Source organism: Echiichthys vipera, assembly GCF_963691815.1.
Source record: "Echiichthys vipera genome assembly, chromosome: X".
In the NCBI taxonomy this organism is placed as follows: domain Eukaryota; kingdom Metazoa; phylum Chordata; class Actinopteri; order Perciformes; family Trachinidae; genus Echiichthys; species Echiichthys vipera.
In genome coordinates, this window is record NC_139825.1 from 9,560,103 (window position 1) to 9,584,041 (window position 23,939).

At 40.9% G+C, this 23,939-nt stretch overlaps 1 protein-coding gene across 1 annotated transcript in view; it reads right to left on the reverse strand.

Annotated features, from left to right (window-relative positions):
- The window catches only part of epha8 (eph receptor A8), a 156,538-nt gene that overhangs the window by 38,206 nt on the left and 94,393 nt on the right, over positions 1-23,939 (reverse strand). The window lies entirely within an intron of this gene.

Genomic DNA, 23,939 nt, shown 5'->3' on the forward strand with positions numbered 1-23,939 from the left:
CACTGATTAATAATAAAGGGGGCTCTGATAAATATATTCTCTTTCCAGGCGGTTAATAGGCTTCTACTATGGTAAATGGGACAGGGGTAAAACCTTGCATACACTCAGAAAGTAGCAGCAGACACCAGCATATTCGTAATTTATAGTTGGTAGTTTCCCCACAATGCTGACTGTTAGTTTACAGCTGCAGTGTTAAATTATAACAAATGAAATAGGTCAAATGCATTCTGGATTAGTGATATTTTTAGATACATTTGAAAAAGAAATGAAACCTTCTCATGCTTATACCTGAAAAATACACATGCAAACACAGACACAGACCTTGGATGTGCAATTCAACCATGTGATTAGATTTTTAATGATCCTGCATGATGGTGTTTAATTTGATGAGATGAGTTTTTCCCAGCCATTTTATTTTCACCTAATTGTTCATTGGAACACACTTTTGTTATTACCCTAAGAAAGGGTGTTTTTTATTCAAAATGTGACTGTAAAGTGTCTGGAGGTTCACATTATTTGTGAAAGATCTAATTTCCCTGAACGGAGAGGCTGCTACTCCATCCACCTGGACATGCTCCCTCACTAGCCTCCCACCTGCAAACACCAGCAGTTGTGTTTACTGGAGTGTGCAGCCAAGGGTACCACTGCCAGCAGTCAGACTCTGGTGTTTGTTGCAGTGGGAAGCCCTCCCACAATATGCATGGTTTCGACTTGACAGACATACAAAATTGAAATAGAAATGAAAATGGAAAAAAACATTCTTTACCTCCAAAATAAAATAAATAAAGCAAAAATGAATTTATTTCCAAGTTTCAGTAGGAAACTTTTTGATACGATGCTGTGGGGAAAAGCAAAATGATCATTTTCTAGTCTTCAGTGCAAATGAGGCGAACCAAATAGAAAATATCCGTAGTACAAAAAGGCGACACTGAAATTTTATCATTCTAAATTGATTACTTATGATTTGATATGATACAAATGCTCTGACTTTGACATTTTCTTTTGCATGCAGTCAGGTTTACAGTTTTTACATAAACTGGGACAACAGAAAAGCTCTCTAGACCTCTATGAGCGTGATCCTTAATGAATAAAGACTTTAAAAAATATCTCAAATGTTTTGGCACCTTTTGTCTTACACTTCTCCTGACTTCCTGTGGTCAAACTATGGCTATCAACGAAAATTCAGAATTTTAATATATATTTCAATTGTAAAAAACAAAACAACAACAGAAATTCAAATGTGAAAATATATCCAATTGTGACATTTAAAAAAAAATCAGCACTACCGCTGCTGTCTGCCTCAAGCATTGCTCCTGAAACAACTCTAAACATTTAGCATCACTCTCTGTGATGTCTGACGTGTAGGTGTTTTGAAGATGTTTCATAATGTATCATCATTACGGTATATAGGACATTAGTGTATTTTGTAATGTATGTTGATCTTTTAAAATAAATGTTTATGTTGAAATAAATATACATAAAGATGCATAGTTATATCTCCCATCGGTTTACCCTCTTTTGGACATAATACCCCAAAATAAATATTCTATTGTGTTTTTTTGTTTTTTTTAAGGAATATTCAAATGTAATTTTGGCAGTCAGTCGAAATTCCCTGTCACAGCTTTTCTTTGGGATATGACACATCGAGAAACCACCACGTGCTTACAAATGCAAAAGCACACCAGCAGGTTGAGATGCGCTACGATACCATCAATCATTTGTTTTAAATGACATGGCATATCTGAAAGGAAAATAATGTTCCTCATTTGAGAGATCAGCGGGTCGATCCCCGGCTCCTCCAGGTCGCATGTCAAAGTGTCCTTGGGCAAGACACTAATTGTAATGTAGGTTTCCACTTCCATCAGTGTGAATGTCTGTTTGAATGGGTGAATGCAACAAGTAGTGTGAAAGTGCCTTGAGTAGTCAGAATACTAGAAAGGCTATTTAACATTTAATGTCTATTTCACATTTACAACCCTTCAGTTGTTCAGGTTCCATTTCACTGCATCTTCTTACACTGTTAAAGTTGATTTCCATTTAGAAATGTATTTTTCTTATGAAAAACCCAGTGAAGTGACTTGATAATATAGGTAGTTTGGATAGTTTTCACATTCCTCTAGACCAATGGTGTCGAACATATGCCAGAACCAGCCTGCCAAAGGGTCCAATCAGACCCACTTGATGACTTTACAAAGTGTGAAAATTGCAGAGAATGAATTAATTCCAGTCAAATCACTTCTGTCCCCTGGTGGTAGAGCTTTCTCAATAAGAGAAGCAGGCCCTGCTGTCACAGATCCCACGTGATGCGTTATGCACAGTCTAAGCAACACAACACTGTCAAGTGTACAGTAGGATGCTGCAGGAGAAAAGGAGAAAAAAGGAGAAAAGTGGACACAGAAAAAACTGACCAGTTCCTATTCACAGAGGTATATATTAAGCCAGTATGCTGGGTATGTTTACTGCACCTTTCAGTGCCACTGTTATAGTCATGGAGAAATATACAAGAATTTGGATAGACAACTGAAAACAAAAAAGAGAAATACATTGCTTGGAGAAAGGACACACACACACACACACACACACACACACACACACACACACACACACACACACACACATCATCATATCAATATTTATTTTATATAGATAGATAGAGAAAAGTATAAAAGAAGGTTTACTAATTGTGCATCTTTGTATTAATTCACTTACACATCTATTCTTTGTTTTAATACTCAAAAAGGAGTTTCCTATATCAAGCTCTGGTTCAGAGTAATCAGTATTTTAATATGGAATGGGAAAAAAACAATAAGACAGCTACAGGAGGAAGCTGGAGCACAAACTCCAGCAGAACAATTTAAAGGACGTGTGCGGCATGAGGAGCATCACTGGCTACAAACCATCTGGTAGCCAGACAGTAGGAGGTGGTACTGAATGTGCCAATGAGCTGAATCTGTTCTTCAACAGATTTGACGAAAGGGCTCTGGAGCAACCCCCCACGGCTCCTCCACAACCATCAACCTCCAAACCTCCAGCCCTGCTGATACCCCCCCCCTCCCCCTCAATTCCTTCCTGATTTTGCCCTACCCGTCCCCTCCCCCCGCCATCACCTCTCTCCACCCCCACCAACACACACAGCAGACAGACCTTCACTGCAGAGCAGGTGAGGAAGGAGCTGTGCAGACTCCGCCCAGGCAAGGCAGCAGGTCCCGACGGTGTCAACCCGAGGGTCTTCAAAGCATGTGCGACCCAGCTGTGTGGAGTCCTGCAGTACATCTTCAACCTCAGCCTGAGTCTTGAGAAGGTCCAGTACCAAAGAAGGTGCGTCCCAGCACCTCCGAAGACTACAGACTGGTGGCGCTGACGTCGCACCTGATGGTCCTGTCACTTCTTCGGCCCCTGGTCAGCTCATCACTGGACCCTCTACAGTTTGCCTACCAGCCGAGACTAGGTGTGGAGGACGCTATCATCCTCCTGCTCAACCGTGCCTGCGCCCACCTGGACAGACCGGGAACCACAGTGAGAATCTTGTTCATGGACTTCTCCAGTGCGTTCAATACAATCTGGCCTGCTCTGCTGGGACGAAAGCTGACGGCTATGCAGGTGGACCCTCCCCCGGTTTCCTGGATTACGGACTACTTGACGGGTCGACCACAGTATGTCAGACTGCAGGACGGAGTGTCTGACACTGTGGTCAGCAGCACTGGAGCTCCACAGGGTACTGTTCTTTCCCCATTTCTGTTCACCCTGTACACCTCAGACTTCCAGCTCCTCTCTGAGTTCTGCCACCTGCAGAAGTTTGCTGACGATTCTGCAATTGATGGCTGTGTCAGTGAGGGAAAGGAGGAGGAATACAGGGGCGTTGTGGACTCCTTCGTCGACTGGTGTGCAGCTAATCACCTGATTCTAAACGCCACCAAGACTAAGGAGCTAGTGGTGGATTTCCGCAGGAGTAAATCTGCCCCCACACCCATCTCCATCAACGGCGTGACTGTGGATGTTGTCCAGCATTACAAATACCTTGGAGTATACCTGGACAACAAACTGGACTGGTCCAAGAACACTGAGGCTGTTTACAAGAAGGGCCAGAGTCGTCTCTATTTCCTGAGGAGGCTCCGGTCATTCATGTTGTGTGCTGGGGCAGCAGACTGAGGGCACCAGACACAAAGAGAATCAGTAAGATCATCAGGAAGGCTGGCTCCGTCCTGGGGGTCAAACTGGAATCTTTGGTGGCAGTGTCTGAGAGGCGGATGCTGTCTAAACTGCCCAGCATCCTGGACAACAACTCTCACCCTCTCCACCATCTGCTGACCTCCAGCAGAAGTACCTTCAGCCACAGACTCATTCTCCCCTGGTGTAACACTGAACGCCGGAGGAAGTCTTTTCTTCCGGTGGCCATCAAACTTTATAATTCATCTACAGATCAGGTAAGGAACAGTGGAGACACTGTATCCTGAGAAAATGTCACTTTGTCACTTTATATCATCACTGCACCACTTTATTCAGTTGTACTGTCACTTACTTCAGTAAGAAATGCTGCTATACTTTATACTGTCACTTTATATCACCACTAAATCACTTTATTAAGTGGTACTGTAACTTACTGCTGCTACACTTCACTGTGCTTTACTGTAACTTAGTTCTGTAGGAAATGCTGCTACATTTTTAACACTGTTATCACTTATCGCTCCTTCTCACTTATTTAGTTTGTACTTATTTTATTTCAATCTGCTGCTAAACTGCACGGTGCATATTGTTGTATATTGTATATAGCTACGCTTAACCACAATGTCTGTTGCACTCTGTCACACTTAGTTATTGTTTGATTTATTTTACATTAGCTTTATTTTGATTTGATTGTGTCACTCTGATCCTTTCCAACCTTTGTATTGAAAACTGTTGCACGATAATTTCCCTCGAGATAAATAAAGCTTCTTGATCCTTGAATCTTGAATCTTGAAAGCTCTGGTACAGAGTAATCAGTATTTTGATATGGCATGGGAAAAAAAAACAAAAAAAAATGGTTATTACCCAGGAAGTTGGTTTTTAAAAAAAATCTCAAATAAGGTGCAAGAGGGGTCTCTGAAATTATTGCACAGATGTTATCCTGTTAATTCTCTTATTGTAAGATACGGTGTGTGTGTTAAATGTTGATCCTCTCTGCTCCTTTTGTCACATCACAGATGAAACAACACATCTTTTTTGGGAATGCTCTGTTAGTCAAACTCTGTGGCATGAAATTACCCTTTGGTATTTTTTAAAATATATTTCCTGTCAAAAAGTTGTATGTTATTCATCTTTTCTTATTATTAGCTAAATTCTATATACACACGGCCAAATTTGCAAACCAGAAACCTCATTTTATTGTTTTAATTTCTTACTTTAACTCCTACCTGAACACGTATTGCAACTGCAAAACTGTGAAAACCAAATCCATTTGTAAAGAATTTGATCTGTATGATTTATGTACATCAATGTTTTGTTTTATTCATAACATATACACTACCTCAAGGGATATTCTTAATGTTACTATTGTTTTATTGTTTGGAGAAGGAACAGTAATCACTGTTTTAAGTCTATTTGTGTAAATAAAGTTTAAAAAAAATGGTCAGACAAAAAAGAAAGAGAAAAGTCAAATAGTGTTTATGCAGGTAGAAGAACAATACTTGGGGGTCGGGGTCGCGGGGGTGCTGGAGCCGATCCCAGCTGACATTGGGCGTGAGGCAGGGTACACCTTGGACAGGACGCCAGTCTATCGCAGGGCACAGAGAGACGAACATAGACAGACAACCATTCACACCTACGGGCAATTTTTAGAGTCATCAATGAACCTAACACCTGCACGTCTTTGGACTGTGGGAGGAAACCGGAGGACCCGGAGAAAACCCACGCAGACACGGGGAGAACATGCAAACTCCACACAGAAATGCCCAGGCCGGGACGCGAACCTGGAACCTTCTTGCTGTGAAGCGACAGTTCTAACCACTACACCATTTTAATGCTTTATTCAAGGAAACATATATCATAACATATAGAATTTAGAGATCCAGCGTTTCCATTTTTTTCTTCCATTTTAAACATATCACACTAAAAAAGACAGAAATAAACCGTAAAAAACCCCACTCAGGAGAAAAAAACCCCAAAAAGATAACATATAAGTCATATTCACATCACTATAGATATTATCATAGTTACTGTTACTTTTGTGGTTGCTTGCATCTCTTGGACTGTCTCTATGTCTCTCTTTGTCTCTCTCTGTCCATCTGTCTGTCTTTTCTCTCTTTCTCTCTCCTTTTCCTCCTCTTCAACCGGTGAAGACAGATGGATTCGTTGCCACTGTGTACTCAAGGGGGAATTGTTGAGTCTATGTAAATCCCAAATAAGTCATAGAGTGTGGTCTGTACCTACTCCTAATGTAAAGTGTCCTGAGATAACTTTTGTTGTGAATTGGCACTGTACATATGATATAATATAATAATATAAGAAACGACGGTCTGTTTTAGATTAGCGATGCAGCTGTCAAGCTAGCTACCTTATTGCTAACAAAATAGCATCAGCACCAAAACCAAACTCTGCTAGTGGGCTTGTGAAGACATGCCGAAGGCTGAAGAGCTCATGTGCACAGACAAGTCGAGAGAGCTTTGCCAACATCAGCCTAATGACAAACTCTGCAGCAGATACTTGAGTGGTTTTACTGGTCACTTGAGATCAAATTGGGTTGCCTGTGGCCAAGGAACTAAATTGTGTGTGACACCACTGACAGGGGAGAACGTTTACAGTAATTAACTGACATTGGAGTTAATAGCCAGTCAGTTCGAACATGGTCAAGTATTACTTGTTATCTTTAATGATGAGTAAGACTTTCATGTAGTAGTGCACAACATGGCCTCCCCTCATTGGCTCTATTTCAGAATTCAATATCCATCACTTGACATTGATTTGTGCTTTCATTAAGAGTGACAGAGTAACATGCAGATGTGGACAAAGAAAGAGAGATAGAGAGACACTGCTCCTTGTTATGTTTGTCATATGAATGATTTCAATCCGTTGCTTTTACTCAGTTTTGTTGCAGACAGGGTTAGGTTTAGGAAACAAAACTACTTAGTTAGGTTTGGGATGATTCTTTAACCACAACTGACACAGTTTGTGCTCAAAATCATAGAAATTCTTGCATTAGCAAATATTATTTAATCAGTTTATTATTTCAGAAACCATCTAAACCAGGATAATGAAATTCTGGTAATCCAGTTTGTACAAAGGTGATTTCTGAACATGCAGACATGAAACACACAGTTTGTACAAATTATACAGATTTTCTCTTGGCTGTGTTAAGTGATCAGGATTTACAGTAACTGAAGACTCAGTAGTGGGATGGGGATCCCATTTATCTCCTATTTGCATTTCCATATATAGGTTTTGTAATTCTCAAACACCCGCTAAGGGACAAGGAGTTTTCAGATTTTTGATTCAAACCTATTGTGGAAAAATATTTGATGCATATTATTTCTATTTGTCTGGTAGGCAAATGTCCCTTTTTATTATGCTAGATTAGATTAAGTATTTTATCCTGTAATCTGCAGTGCCACATGCTGAAGATGTATCTGCTCTTACCAACACACCGTGAAATAGTGTAAATGGCTTATTCTTTGAGTGACATTAAGTACGGGGATATTGAGTCTTTAATTGATTTGCATTCCAATACTGTAGCATTTAAATTATAACTGATAATTAATTACACCTTTCTAAATGTGTAACACACACGCACACACACACACACACACACACACACACACACACACACACACACACACACACACACACACACACACACACACACACACACACACACACACACTACAGTACTGTATGTGTATCAAAAAAGACTGGGGGAGATGGGGCTCTTCTCTTGTACTGTCAGGACCCCCACAGCAGCAAGAAACTATTTGCAATATTTATCCCAGACGGTTTCTCTTCTTCCTTTTTATACCGTTAATCTCTCCCTCCCTTGATGTTTTTTGTGAAGCCCCTGAGTTGAAAAGTAGGTCACGATAAACATCGAAACAGCTCGTTCATCAAGGAGAGAGGCACGAGTGCTTTTAAGTCTCTGACAGATTCTCACTCACACATATACAGTATAAACACAAACTTGCAATGGTTAGGATAATGAAAAACACACACAAACATACACAGGGTGTGTCTGATGTCACAGGTGAATATGCATAAGACAGCAGAGAGAAGGTAGTCAGTGTCAAGACCTGCTGTGATAACCTTTCACTTCACTTCTGATGTCATTTGGTACTCTGGAGGAAGAATCAAATTTAAAGGTAAAATCATCGTCATCATCATCATCATCATCATCACCATCACCATCACCATCACCTTTTCCTTTTCACCATCAGAAGAAGAAGAAAAGGAAGAAGATGAGTAAAGAAACCAACAACTGCAAGAAGCAAAGTGATCAATGGATGACAAAGAAACTAATTCTGGCCTAAAAAGCTATAATAATCTTTCATCATAGTGTAATTCAAGTGTTGCTGCAAGAGAACTTGACTTCTGCCCTCCTCTTGACTCTGTTTTTAGGCTTTAGAAAATCTAGCCTGTGACAGGAGACTGGGACCAATCACAGGTCATTTCATACAGAGAGAGCGCTCCTATTAGCTGTTCTACAATCCCAGATGCACATGCACATCCTTCAGATGGTTATAGTTCTGCTAACCGTAGCCAAAGGCTCATGGCTGTAGTGAATTCAAGGTTACACTATTAGAGAAGAGACTTTATTGTCATCCCTCTATACACAGTGGGGTACAGCACATAGAAGGATGAAACTGTGTAAAAATGTAGTCCGGTGAAACAGTCCGGAGAACTGGTCTGCTGGGATTAGGCTTTTAGCCTAGCAGTCTATATTGTTTTCCATGTACATGTTCTAGCATTAGCCGGCTATGAGGACCAGAAGCTGAAGCCACGGCACCACCTACTGCTGCCATCCAAATGAGGAGTTTTGGAAGCCGTTTGATAGAAAACATTACCATAGCAGATGAACCAGTCAGCATTCATGGTAGGCTAAAGGCTAACCCCAGCTGCAAAGATTTTCCTTGAGAGCTGCCTCAAGAATGTTTGAAAGCTGGTTCCTAAATTCCAGTAATGTCTGACAGCTGTAGCTGTATTAAAATCAACATTTAACATGTGTTTATCAGACCAGAGTGGCCACTGCTTCCATGAGGACCACTTGTAAACTTGTAGGCTAGACTATTAGCAACATTTTCTCTCCATCTCTGAAATGCTTTTGCTGGTATTAACAGTAATTAACACATTTATTGTCCGAATTAAAAAGAGAGACAAACACATTGAAACAAGTGACAATATCGGCAAAGCATCTCAGAGATGAAAAAATGTTTCTAATAGTTTCACCTTCTGCTAGCACTTATGCACTTAAGACCGCAGCTCACGGCTGCAACTAATTCAAGTTCATGCTTCTGTAGAGCTTTGAATCACAGTCTAAATCATATGAAAGTTCATCCATCAAGTTTGCAAAGAAAACATCATGGAAATGCTAATGAATGAGTAGTCCTCGTACAGGCTACTGTGGTGGGAGGGGTTCAGTAAAGAGAGGGGAGAGGGAAAACTACAAGACTGTCTCTACTTCAAATTCTGACTTTTTTTTGGGGGGGGGGGGTGGGGGGCTTTTTACCTACCATAGCATTAAATGTTTACAATACAATGTTTATTGCATTTAATATTAATATATTTTATCATCATTGGGGACCTTTGGTTTTCTTACTTTCTATTTCATTCCTTCTCTGAATGTACAATGTCGAATAATGCTGCTGCACGAGCAAATCAATAGGTACTAGTTTTAACTGATGCTCTCCACATCGACATCAGTTTAGTTAGAAATGCATAAAGTGGCTTTGTATGTATTTTTATTTTACTGAAATAGTTAAAGGTTGGATATGGAGTATGAGCAGAACACCTCCATCTAGTGTCTCGAGATCGTAGTCGCAACAACAAAAAAATAATTCCAGCAGTCAGGGTTGCCAGGTTTGTTTCCGAGTGTGTCAAGCAATCAGCCTGCACCATGTCAACTCAAAATGATTCCTTGTTTCTGTAGCCTAAAAATGTAAAAATGGTACAATGTAAACAGAACGTGGCAGAAAGTCATTGTCAAACCCGTCCAAATTTTAATTTTTTTTTAAGTCAGATGAAACATGTAATTTTTATGGAAAAGCAATACTTTTATTATGTACCCCTCAAAATGCCCCGTGGGTGTATTATTCAAAAATATATATAGCTTTTAATAAAAATTATACATATTCAAACCTTTAAGTGCCGAAATCTTTTCAGACAAGATATAGAAATAGATGTGGAGTGAAGAGACATGCCTCTCTGCTCAGTTGCACTCCTTTTCAGTAAAGTGTTAACAGAATCTGTAAGTTGGTATGTGATGTGTGTGTGTGTGTGTGTGTGTGTGTGTGTGTGTGTGTGTGTGTCTTTGTGTGTGTTCATGTGTGTCAGTTTGCATGTTACCCGGTGTGTCAGTACCTGTCAATGTAGTGCGCTTGCTACAGGAGAATTTGCATTACAATGAATCTTAATAGCCGTTTGCGGCATTGTGTGCTGACCTTGATTTATTCCCTGTATAAGTGGGTAAATAAATACATTGGAAAAAAGGGGGAGTCTGAGAAAGCACATCATCATTTCAACACAGGAGGAGACTTGGTAGGAGTGGTGTGGAGCGGAGGGGAGCATGGTCTTAAGTGGTGGGTTGGCTGGTGAAAGCTCACATGTAGTGCACAGTGCTGGCTCTGAGCCCGCTCTGCTTCAGGGATACATTTTAGTAAATCTAGAGTTACAATAGAAATGAAAACAATAAATGCATTTCTTCATTTAGAAAAAAAAAAATCTGTGGTTGTCCCCTATAATGGTAAAATACATTAAATAGAATTACTCTTGCCAAAATGAAGGCTTATAGTTGAAATTCATTAGCCTCTCCTGATGGTCGTATGCCCATCAATTTACTGTACTCTGCTGTTTTGACTCCATTTATTGTTTTTTAACGGCTTTCCAGTGGAGGTTGTGTATTTTGGTCCATTTACTTTTGCTCAACTCAAGGCTGACTAAAAACAAGTCAGTTACCTCTCAGTGTAGTTTTAATGCTCTTCAGTTGTAAACAAAGGACCTAATTGGAAAGTTTCTTGCTCTTCTGTTGAATTTTTGGGATTGAATTTTTGTTGAGGCGTTTCGACAATGCTGGTCACAGAAGTCATTTGTAGCCGGAACTGTAGTAAAGACTAGACCACAAGTTCAAGCCCAAGCAATTCAAATCAATTCAGTTCAATTCTATTTTATTTATATTGCCAAATCATAACAAAAGTTAGCTCAGGACACTTTACAGAGTAGTTAAGACCACACTCTATGACTTATTTATGATTTACATAGACCCAACAATTCCTCCATAGAGTACGGTGGCAACGAAAACCTTCCCTATAACAGGCAGGAACATCGGACAGACCCAGCTCTATGGAGGACGGACATCTGTCTTCACCGGTTGGGGAGAAAGAAAAGAAGAGAGAAAGAAAGAAAAGAGACAGATGGACAGAGAGACAAAGACAGACAGAAAGACAGACAGCTGTCATGATTCTGTTCATAGCAGCCCTCCATTCTCCTTTTTGTTGTGTTGTTTATCATTGCCTGTCTGTTTATTCCTTGTGTGTCTCTCCCCATTCTGTCTGTGTGAGTGTGGTGGGGGCGGGTTTCTTGTTCCCAGGCGGCACCAGGTTCAGCTCGTTGGTCATCAGGATCTCTACTACAAAGACTTCTCTCTGCCTCACCTCGCCGCCAGATCGTTTCACCAGCTCGTGTGTATCAACTATTGGCTCCTCTGTGATTTCTGTCCGTGTTGTTTTAGCTTGTGTAGCCAACCCGTTTTCTGGTCTGGTTTGCTCCAGATCACCCTTCATGTTTTTCTCCTCACCAGTGCATTTTTTGGACACCACACTGGGATCACAAACACTGCCACTTGAATCCTCACAATGCCCCCCTTCTTCTGTAACTCTGGCTCATGAAAGGATCCTCTTGTCTTCACAGTGAACGGCATTTGGCTGCTGCTGTTATAAACACTCATTTTTAGCATTCACTTTAACTGAGATAGATTCTTTTTCCGGGGTTTAAGATAACTAAAGTATGTTTTGATGAGGTAACACAACTATGGAGAAGCTGTGACACAACTATAATTACTCATGTATGTCATGTACTATGTATTTTGAATAAATGTTTAAAATGTGTGTTGACAGTGATGATGATGCAATGATATTTGTAGATCTTGTGTTGATTGCAAAAATGAAATACATATAGAAATGCTTTGTATTTCACTTTGTATGGTTTGTTTTTTATTCAGACATTTTAAATCTGCCATACTAAAACTATTGCTTAAGGTTAAGAAAAGATCATGGTCACAGTGGTCACAATAAAGCAGTGTACAGAAATTGCATTTTTATGTTGGGACACAAAAAACGTCTGGTATGCTGCTCGCCCACCCACTACTCCAAAATCCCCTCTTCCAGGCTACGGGAACAGGACAGGCTCACTATGTCCTGCATTGGCACTGAAAGCTGACATTTAATCCTAAATCTTGAGGTGCTGAATCGTTCAAGATGCACATATACAGACATAAATTCTATGGATACTGGCCTGAAATGATTGTGCAGAACAGGCCATGTAATATTAAAGATTGTTTGCCTCTCTGTGCGGAACTGACAGTAAAGCAGCCTCTCCAGTTTGTTATGAAAGCAGCCAGCAATATTGGGCAGGAAAGGCAACAATAAACAAAGATAAGTGAGACCAGTGGTCAAGTATGAGGTAATTGAATGTCTTGAGAAAGCCCTGCTGGTTAAACACAATATAGTCATGATGTTTAAATATTCTTTGTCTGTTCATGGTGGTTTTTGCAGCTTATGCTATGTAATCAGTTAATTCACATCCTATGTGACACAGTTTCTTCATCCAAAAACCTACTAAACAGTGGGTTTTAGAACAGCAAATGGCACAAATCTTTACTTTACAATGCTTTAAAAAACATTTTAGATATGCTCTTCAACCAGTGCAGATCTAAAACTTCTTCACCAACATATCAAGTCCTGATGTCCTAGACCTAGTGCACCATTGACTTTGTAAGCAATCAAGCACACTCCAAAATTCTGTGACAAACTTAGCCATGGGCTCTTCAGCTGTTTCCCTGGGGAGTACATGAAGCCACTAACGAGCCACTGAAGCTGTCTGGGTAATGGATGGACGTGTCGGTGAGATTGTCTGTGGAAATGGGACACTTACCATCCACATTGTCCCTCCTCTTGCGTAGCAAGTCCAGATACTAACAGCTGGATTGCCGCTCTGCCTCAACAGCTGTACACTTTCAACAACAGAGTGGCCTTCCAATTTGAGGTGAGTCAGATTTACTCAGTCTATCTAGGTGTGTAGTTTGTCTCAGTGCATGGTGAGTGATGACCTTTGGGATAGAATGGATGGGGCTGTTGTAGGATCCTTTAAGGAGGATAGATGGTTTCCACTTGTTTGTGTTGGAGTTAGAGGACAACACACAGTCACTGCAACCATCATTAGGGAAAAATAACTTTTTTGCATGTCCTTTCCATATAAAAGTGTCTTGTGGTATTCTGGAAACATCCAGACAAAGGCACAGTGATATTAACATCCACACCACTAAAGTTGAACTGTATTTTCACTGTTGTGTTTAAATACAATTGAAACACACTTTTTTGCAATTCCCATGAAATAAAAAGAGATTCCTATTCAGCGCTCCCCTATTCATTATTAAAATGTACCCAAGATTCAACTGTATTATAATTAATGTATTATATTGTACAGTATATATATATATATATATATAGAGAGAGAGAGAAAGAGAGATGATAAAGAGAATGAATTGATGCAGTGGTTGTAACATGAGACAAGACTATGAGACTATACTCGATAGAAATGTGACAATGGATATAGGATTATTTTTTGTAATTACAAAACACTGGGAACATGTCACCAGAGAACACACACAGTCATTTATTGGACTGTAAAGTGGGGACCTGACCAAACACTGCAATAAAACATAAAGCCACAGTTGACCACCATCGACGAAGTCCAAATCAAAATTGAAAAAAAAAAACTCCCCTGGAGAAAAATGATACATTTGAAACTGTCCAAGTGAAACGGCTTTTGTTTGTCCTACTGGGTACCTGGGTTTCCTCTGGTGATATGATCACAGCACATATTTAAAGTCATCTGTCGTATAATTAGCTAGAAAATATGAGAAAATATGTGTGAACAGAGAGAAAAATAGACTGTTGACTATAGACCTGAAGTCGAGCTGAAATCAGCAATGTTATATGTTGTTATAGTCAAATGTTATTGTGTAAATGTTAATTAACATTTTGAATTAAGGGTCAATCAATGTCTGTCATTTAGTGTCACTTATAGGCCAAGGGCATCATTTGTTACAGTAATGATTTTTTTTCTGGGTCACAGAAAACAATCTAATGTGACCCTCTTCTGTTTATTTACTCTGTGTTAAATGTTTTTAGATAATTTAATATTCTGGTGTCACTTTTATAAAGACCACATCTATAGTGCATTATGAAGGCATTTGTAATTAATTATATACTCACCTACACACACTTCAACAGTTAGTTGTAAGGACTCACAGTATGTTATAGTAGTCAATGCAGTATCAAGAGTTATTATTGTATGTGTTAATGAAGTGAGGTGCATACTGATGCATACAATAATGCATGTTTTAGCATAACATTGCATTGTTGGTGGTTAGTAACGTGAAATGCATTTGGAGATTTGAGGGAGAGTCTCACTTTGTCCCACAGCAACATTAAAATAGTGTTTGTGTATACTGTTTTTGTTAATAATTTATTGTATTAGGTGTCCATTTCATTATAATATTCTTTATCATAAATAATTCAACATGTACATGTATTTTAAGTTCCATTAAAGAGGGGTGCAGGTGGGGTCCAAATTCTCTGACACAATTGAGCATTTAAAAATGTACTTGAGAGTAAAGCAATTGTTACTTTCCATAGTAACTAGTTACTTTTATAATGTATGACTCAGTAACTAATTCAGCTACTTTTTTGAAGAAGTAACTGGTACATTTAACTAATTACTTTTTTAAAGTAACATGCCCAACCCTGTTCTTAAATAGCTTTTATCATTATTTGTGACATGATGAGAGAAACAGGGCAAACTAACAATTTAGTGTTACATTAACCCGCTGCTCCAGGAATATCCAGTGGAAGTAGCTGAAGATGGTTTGGGCAATGGGTCGGAACTCCTCATGACTGACAAGGATGACAATGTTGACTCTTCACTGGTACTGTTGGTCTGGGTTGCAACACAACACAACAACCCTCAATGGCTGGTCTGGTGGGTGATGGAGACTCGTCTTCTGCCACATTGGACTTGAACTTGCAGTGTGTACAACTGCATGCTAAGCTCAAGGTAAACTGGCCTATAGTTCTAGCTGAGGTGATGATTATTGTTATGATGGGAAAAAGTTGCCCATAGTGAAGAAAACAAGAAAACAATTTTCCCAAAATGAATGAGGGACATTGCTGTCTTGAGGCACAACAAACCACAATGGTACATTGGTTCCAGTCAACGCCGGCTGGCAGGACTGTATGTAATTGTAATAGGAGCTTCTGCTGAGGTCAAGTTCTAGGAATCCAATGTGAGACACTCTCAAGGTTTTACTGCCTGGAATCTAACAATTTTTTGGACTCTCACCACTCTCAACAGCACCAGGCAGCTGTTTTCAGCAAAAAGTTTGAATTGCCCACTGCACTCTACCATGTCATACAACGTTAGTGGTTAGCTTGTGAACATGGTGGAGCATTTAGCAGCTAAAGAGCTCAATATTTCCCTCAAGAGTTGTTGGACAGAAAAAAGAGTAAATATTGGATTGCAGTCATCAGGTGGACTGACACACAACTTCAAATGAAAGCTTATTGTTCTCTGTCTGCTAGATGTATGAATAAGCAAATGTTTAAGAACGTGTTAGCCATGATATCTGTAGAAAGTGATAATGTATCAGTGGTGTGTTCGATAGTATGCACTTCAACCATGTGGCCAAAAAAATAAATAATGCAGAGTTCATGCAAATAAATTTAAAATAAATAACTTATTTTAAATTTCTCTGTGTACGACAAAAGAGAAACCAAATAAATAAGAAAAATATATAAAGATTAAAATTCTCCCTTCTGGTTATTTATACTGTGAGAATTAATCAGTTCAGGTGAGTATGCTATAGAAGAACAAAAACTTTTCTATCTACACATGCACATGTGAATAGTATTCTTTTGTTTGTATGTTATAGCTACAGAAATGGTTAATATGTTGTAGGATCATTCATGGCGCAGATTCTACCAATTGATTTATTTTGTCTGTTGATCTGATTGGTGGATTTGGCCCGCATGTTGGTGATAGACAGATGGTTTTTCCAATCAGCAACCAGTATTTTCACCCCTTCCAAAAACATCTTTAAACAAGAGTTCCCAGATGGATATGCTGAGCAAATGAGAATCAATCCATCAAACCAACATTAAACACCATTTTAAGTTTATTTAAACTAAATCATGCATGCCACTTGCACCGGGAGTCTTTTTTTAATCTCATCTCATCTCATCTTCATCCGCTTATCCGGGGTCGGGTCGCAGGGGCAGCAGCTTTAGCAGGGGACCCCAAACTTCCCTTTCCCGGGCCACATTAACCAGCTCTAACTGGGGGATCCCGAGGCGTTCCCAGGCCAATGTGGAGATATTATCTCTCCACCTAGTCCTGGGTCTTCCCCGAGGCCTCCTCCCAGCTGGACGTGCCTGGAACACCTCCCTAGGGAGGCGCCCAGGGGGCATCCTTACTAGATGCCCGAACCACCTCAACTGGCTCCTTTCAACGCTAAGGAGCAGCGGCTCTACTCCGAGTTCCTCACGGATGGCTGAACTTCTCACCCTATCTCTAAGGGAGACTCCAGCCACCCTCCTGAGAAAACCCATTTCGGCCGCTTGTACCTGCGACCTCGTTCTTTTGGTCATGACCCAGCTTTCATGACCATAGGTGAGGGTAGAAACGTAGATTGACCGGTAGATCGAGAGCTTTGCCTTCCGGCTCAGCTCTCTTTTCGGTGCGGTAAAGCGACTGCAACACCGCCCCCGCTGCTCCGATTCTCCGGCCAAACTCACGCTCAATCGTCCCCTCACTCGTGAACATGATCCCGAGGTACTTGAACTCCTTCACTTGGGGTAAGGACTCATTCCCTACCTGGAGTAAGCAATCCATGGCCTCAGATTTAGAGATGCTGATCCTCATCCCAGCCGTTTCACACTCGGCTGCAAACCGATCCAGTGAGTGCTGAAGGTCACTGACCGACGATGCCATCAGGACCACATCATCTGCGAAAAGCAGAGACGAGATCCTCAGCCCACCGAACTGCAACCCCTCCCCACCACGACTACACCTTGATATCCTGTCCATGAAAATCACGAACAGGATTGGTGACAAAGCACACCCCTGGCGGAGGCCAACCCCCACCGGAAACGAATCCGACTTACTCCCGAGGATCTGGACACAGCTCTCGCTTTGGGTGTACAGAGATTGGATGGCCCGCAGAAGTGACCCCCTCACCCCATACTCCTGCAGCACCTCCCACAGTATCTCCTGAGGAACCCAGTCATATGCCTTCTCCAGATCCACAAAACACATGTAGACTGGATGAGCATACTCCCAGGCCCCCTCCAGGATCCTTGCGAGAATGAAGAGCTGGTCCGTTGTTCCACGTCCAGGACGGAATCCACATTGTTCGACTATAGGACGAACCCTCCTTTCCAGCACCTTGGAGTAGACTTTACCAGGGAGGCTGAGTAGTGTGATACCCCTGTATTTGGCACACACCCTCTGGTCCCCCTTTTTAAAAAGAGGAACCACCACCCCGGTCTGCCACTCCCTTGGCACTGTCCCAGACTTCCACGCAATGTTGAAGAGGCGTGTCAACCAAGACAGCCCCTCCCAACCCAAAGCTTTCAGCATTTCTGGACGAATCTCATCAACCCCTGGGGCTTTGCCACCGTGGAGTTGTTTGACTACCTCAGTGACTTCCGCCAGGGATATTGACAATGATTCCCCATCAGCCTCCAGCTCTGCCTCTACAAAAGAGGGCGTGTAAGTCGGATTAAGGAGTTCCTCAAAGTGCTCCTTCCACCGCCCGATTACCTCATCGGCTGAGGTCACCAGCGTCCCGTCTTTACTGTAAACAGCTTGGACGGTTCCCCGTTTCCCCCTCCTGAGATGTCAAATGGTTTTCCAGAAGCACCTTGGTGCCGCCCGAAAGTCCTTCTCCATGGCTTCTCCGAACTCCTCCCACACCCGCTGCTTTGCCTCTGACACAGCAGAGGCTGCAGCCCTTCTGGCCTGTCGGTACCTTGCAACTGCCTCCGGAGACTTCTGGGATAGCATATCCCGGAAGGCCTCCTTCTTCAGTCGGACAGCTTCCCTGACCACCGGTGTCCACCACGGTGTTCGAGGGTTACCGCCCCTTGAGGCACCTAAGACCTTGAGGCCATAGCTCACCGCTGCAGCTTCAGCAATGGAAGCTTTGAACATTGCCCACTGCGATTCAATGCCCCCAACCTCCACAGGGATGCCAGAAAAGCTCCGCCGGAGGTGTGAGTTGAAGATCTCTCGGACAGGGGCCTCCTCCAGACGTTCCCAGTTCACCCGCACTACTCGTTTGGGTTTACCTGGTCCGTCCAGAATCTTCCCCCATCCTCTGATCCAACTCGTCACCAGATGGTGATCAGTTGACACATCTGCCCCTCTCTTCACCCGAGTGTCCAAAACATACGGCCTCAGATCAGATGATACGATCACAAAATTGATCATCGACCTTTGGCCTAGGGTGCTCTGGTACCACGTACACTTATGAGCATCCTTATGTTCGAACATGGTGTTAGTTATAGATAATCCGTGACTAGCACAGAAGTCTAATAACTGACGACCACTCGGATTTAGATCAGGGAGGTCGTTCCTCCCAATCACGCCTCTCCAGGTGTCTCCATCATTGCCCACGTGGGCGTTGAAGTCTCCCAGCAGAACTATGGAGTCCCCTACCGGAGCCCCATGCAGGACTCCATTCAGGGTCTCCAAGAAGGCAGAATACTCTGAACTGCTGTTTGGTGCATATGCACAAACCACAATCAGAGTTTTCCCACCTACCACCCGCAGGAGTAAGGAGGCGACCCTCTCGTCCACCGGGGTGAACTCCAATACCGCGGCGCTCAGCCGGGGGTTTGTGAGTATCCCCACACCCGCCCGGCGCCTCACACCCTGGGCAACTCCAGAGAAGAATAGGGTCCAACCCCTATCCAGGAGTACGGTTCCAGAACCGAGACTGTGTGTGGAGGTAAGCCCCACCAGATCTAACTGGTAGCGCTTCAGCTCCCGCACAAGCTCCGGCTCCTTCCCCGACAGAGAGGTGACATTCCACGTCCCAAGAGCCAGCGCACCCGACCCAAGTGGTTCCTCCTGCGAGTGGTGGGCCCACAGGATGGAGAGGAGGGAGGTGCCACGTCACTTCTTTTTTTAATTACTTTTTTTTTAAACTCCCAACAGGAGTATGTTATGAGAGACTGAGACAAATAACTATGGCTTCAATATCTTAAATCCATATGTATTCCTGCCTCTCCTTGCCTCCCTGCTGGGTTCAAATCAATTCCACCAATGAAGCCATCACATAGGAAACATTACTGCTGTGTTTTCCTGTGAAAAATGCCTGGTAATTACAAACCAAACGAGACAAATACATCCCAGTTAATGAGCGTGAAACGGATGTTAATTATCCGATTGAATGGCTGTCACCATTAAACTGTGTCTGATGGGGGGAGTGGGAGGAAGAGGAGAAAGAGAGGAGGGTTGAGGGGAAGGGTAGCGGAAAAAAGATGAGCATTCTGAAAGGCATATTAGCAACAGATTGAGAAGATCCGACAGTGTGAAGCATGTGTGTCGGAAAGGGAAAGGCGTGGGTAGAGTCAGCAGGTGAGGGATGCTAAAGTTTTCTCTCTGGCATTAGCAATTGCTGCGATGTATCAGAGGGGAAATTAATCGCCCCTTTATGATTATTATTATTATTATTATTTATCTGAAAAGAACAAAGTGTGCGAGGAGAGTGCCGCACAGAGGCAGACATCACACTGCGCTAATACGGACAAGGCTGGTCCTCCAGGCAGGCTCCATACATTATACATCTGCTAAAATACACTGTTCACACACTTACCATTCAAAACAAGGTACAAGTCCTCTCTGATTCATTAAGCAGCTCACATAACATAACAAGGAGGGAGTCTGTATTTGGATTAGGCTGGACGGACAGAACACTTTTGGAAACTCGTGTTTTGGGATGAATATCTATGTATAATTGAGCAGAGGTTTGGTCAAATAATAATTCCTCTCAGGACTGAAAGATGCAGATCAACTAGACAACGTGAACAGATGAAATGAACACACTTACACTGAACACAGTCTAGACCAAAAGGAGCTCAATCTAAACTGTTCAACAACATAAGATAAACTGCACTCTACTGTTACCATTTTTTAATAATGTTTTTTTTCCTTTACATTCTCACCCCCTGTATAAGTTCAGAGACAGACAGTTTATGTCCTGAAATATCATATTGTTACTTAAATTTGAATAATACATTTATAAGCTGGTCCTAGATTCTGTTTAAAATTGCCATTTAAAGATTACAGGAGAAAGTATTTAGAAAAGGATTTCATTGATTAATAAAAGAAAAATAGTAACATACTGCACACCATTCATAAAATCCTATCAAACTAGGAATTCCTTAAAATGCTAAAAAAAAAAAAAAAAGAAGAAATGAATCATATCAGAGGCGATATAATTTCATCTAAGCTGACAAATGTTTCTACATTGTCCTTGTAACATTAAAATTGATTACCAAATGTCCCCACAGCCCCAGACCCTGATTAGTTTCTGGCCAAAATGATATATTTGTTTACAAAATGCTCTAACACTCACAAAACATTGAACACATCCAACAAAAGCACAAATGTATATCAAACAACACAACACAATCAATATGGACAACGAAATACAAACTACAGCACTCAATACGATTCTGTTCAACCTTAATTTGAGCATGATGCATGTGTTTGTTAATACCTTACATTGTTATACTTTGTGAGCCTGTGAATGTTCTCATTTGTCCAGGTCATCGTTATCCCGAAAAAGCAATTTCAGTCAAAAGCAACTGGACTTGGTTATTTGTCTAGGAAGACGTTTCACCTCTCATCCAAGAGTCTTCATCAGTTCATGTACGCAAGTGACCAGGCTTGCATAGTTTGTGCTGCAAGATGGCAAGTAAACAGATCACAGCATGTATTCTGATGATTCTGATGATTGCAGAGAAAACCAACCCTGCTGCACTCTGCACATGCACTTTTTTTTAACAATACCATGTTGAAAGCCTGTTAAATAAAATAAAATAAAAATAAGTAGGTCTTTCTGTGCACATAAACTGCTGTCTCGATGTCAGACCTACAGTACATAGATTAGACACATTCATTCATAAAAGTACAACTTTTGTACTGAATCCTTTCTTCACCAAACAACCAAAGAATTTTCAACTTAATCCAAAGAAGAAAAAAAGAGGATACTCAGAAACTTTGCACTGCTTTAGATTGTTCATTCTTGTTGTCTTGACCACAACAGAGCGGAGCAGACACCCGGAGCGACGCCCATGTCATGTCCGTCTGTATATTTAGAGTTTCATTCAATATATTCAAGGTTCATTCAATATATTCAGAGTTTCATTCAATATATTCAGAGTTTCATTAAATATATTCAGAGTTTCATTCAATATATTCAAGGTTCATTCAATATATTCAAGGTTCATTCAATATATTTAAGGTTCATTCCATATATTTAAGGTTCATTCAATATATTCAAGGTTCATTCAATATATTTAAGGTTCATTCCATATATTAAAGGTTAATTCAATATATTCAAGGTTCATTCAATATATTAAAGGTTAATTCAATATATTCAAGGTTCATTCAATATATTCAAGGTTCATTCCATATATTCAAGGTTCATTCCATATATTCAAGGTTCATTCCATATATTCAAGGTTCATTCCATATATTCAAGGTTCATTCCATATATCCAAGGTTCATTCCATATATTCAATGTTCATTCCATATATCCAAGGTTCATTCCATATATTAAAGGTTAATTCAATATATTCAAGGTTCATTCAATATATTCAAGGTTCATTCCATATATTCAAGGTTCATTCCATATATTCAAGGTTCATTCCATATATCCAAGGTTCATTCCATATATTCAATGTTCATTCCATATATCCAAGGTTCATTCCATATATTCAAGGTTCATTCCATATATCCAAGGTTCATTCCATATATTCAATGTTCATTCCATATATCCAAGGTTCATTCCATACATCCAAGGTTCATTCCATATATTCAATGTTCATTCCATATATTCAATGTTCATTCCATATATACAAAGTTTCATTCCATATATTCAATGTTCATTCCATATATTCAAGGTTCATTCCATATATTCAAGGTTCATTCCATATATTCAATGTTCATTCCATATATCCAAGGTTCATTCCATATATTAAAGGTTCATTCCATATATTCAATGTTCATTCCATATATACAAAGTTTCATTCCATATATTCAATGTTCATTCCATATATTCAAGGTTCATTCCATATATTCAAGGTTCATTCCATATATTCAAGGTTCATTCCATATATTCAAAGTTTAATTCATATATTCAAGGTTCATTCCATATATATATATATATATATATATATATATATATATATATATATATATAAACCCGTACAAATTCTGTTCCCTTCGGTGGAGGCCTTGAAGAGGGAGAAGTACATGACAGCGCCCTGTGTGCACATCAATTTAACTAAACAAGAAGTCAGGGCAGAAAATCATTTGAAGAAGTCCCGCAGTCACTTCAGACGGAGGCTGCCAGCTTCTCAGTGATCTGCTATCATGTTGCTTGTCTCTTTACTGTCAGCACTAATAGCTCTTAGACACTGGACTGGGACATGGGTGGTTACTGCAGGCCAAGGGTGGCACACACTCAATCAATAATTTATCTAGCAGCTCTCAGCCTTTTGTGTGTGTGTGTTTACATTGCTGAATTAAGCATTCTTATGGGCTGCACATAAGAGGATTTGTTCGTGAGATGGTCTTTGTGTAGCAGGTAACATGGGTATGCCGGCGTGTACACGTGTGCATGTGCGTGTGTGTGTGTAGGTGTTTGTGTGTGCGCGTGTGTTTGTGTGTGTGTGTGTGTGTGTAGGTGTTTGTGTGTGTGTGTGTGTGTGTGTGTGTGTGTGTGTGTGTGTGTGTGTGTGTGTGAGAATGTGTGTTTGTGTGTGTGTGAGAATGTGTCAGTGAAGTTGCTTCGTGTACTGATGTATAGCCCTTTGCACCTGTTGTGGAGATAGGGCTTCGGCCAATCACAACAAAGATTGGAGGGAAGTTTGAGTGACACAACAGTGCTGTGTCTGGCTAAGATATGATTCATTCTTATTATCGCTCGTTCTCCCTCCACACACTAACACACACATACACACACACACACACACACACACACACACACACACACACACACACACACACACACACACACACACACACACACACACACACACACACACACACACACATGATGGCTTAACAGCATTAAAATGTTTAATAATACCATCTCTATCATCTGTTTCTTTCCCTTTATCCCTTCCTCCTCTCCTATTTTCCTTTCCTTTTCTCTTCACCTCTCTGTAATCCCTCCCTCTTCTCTTGTGTATTTA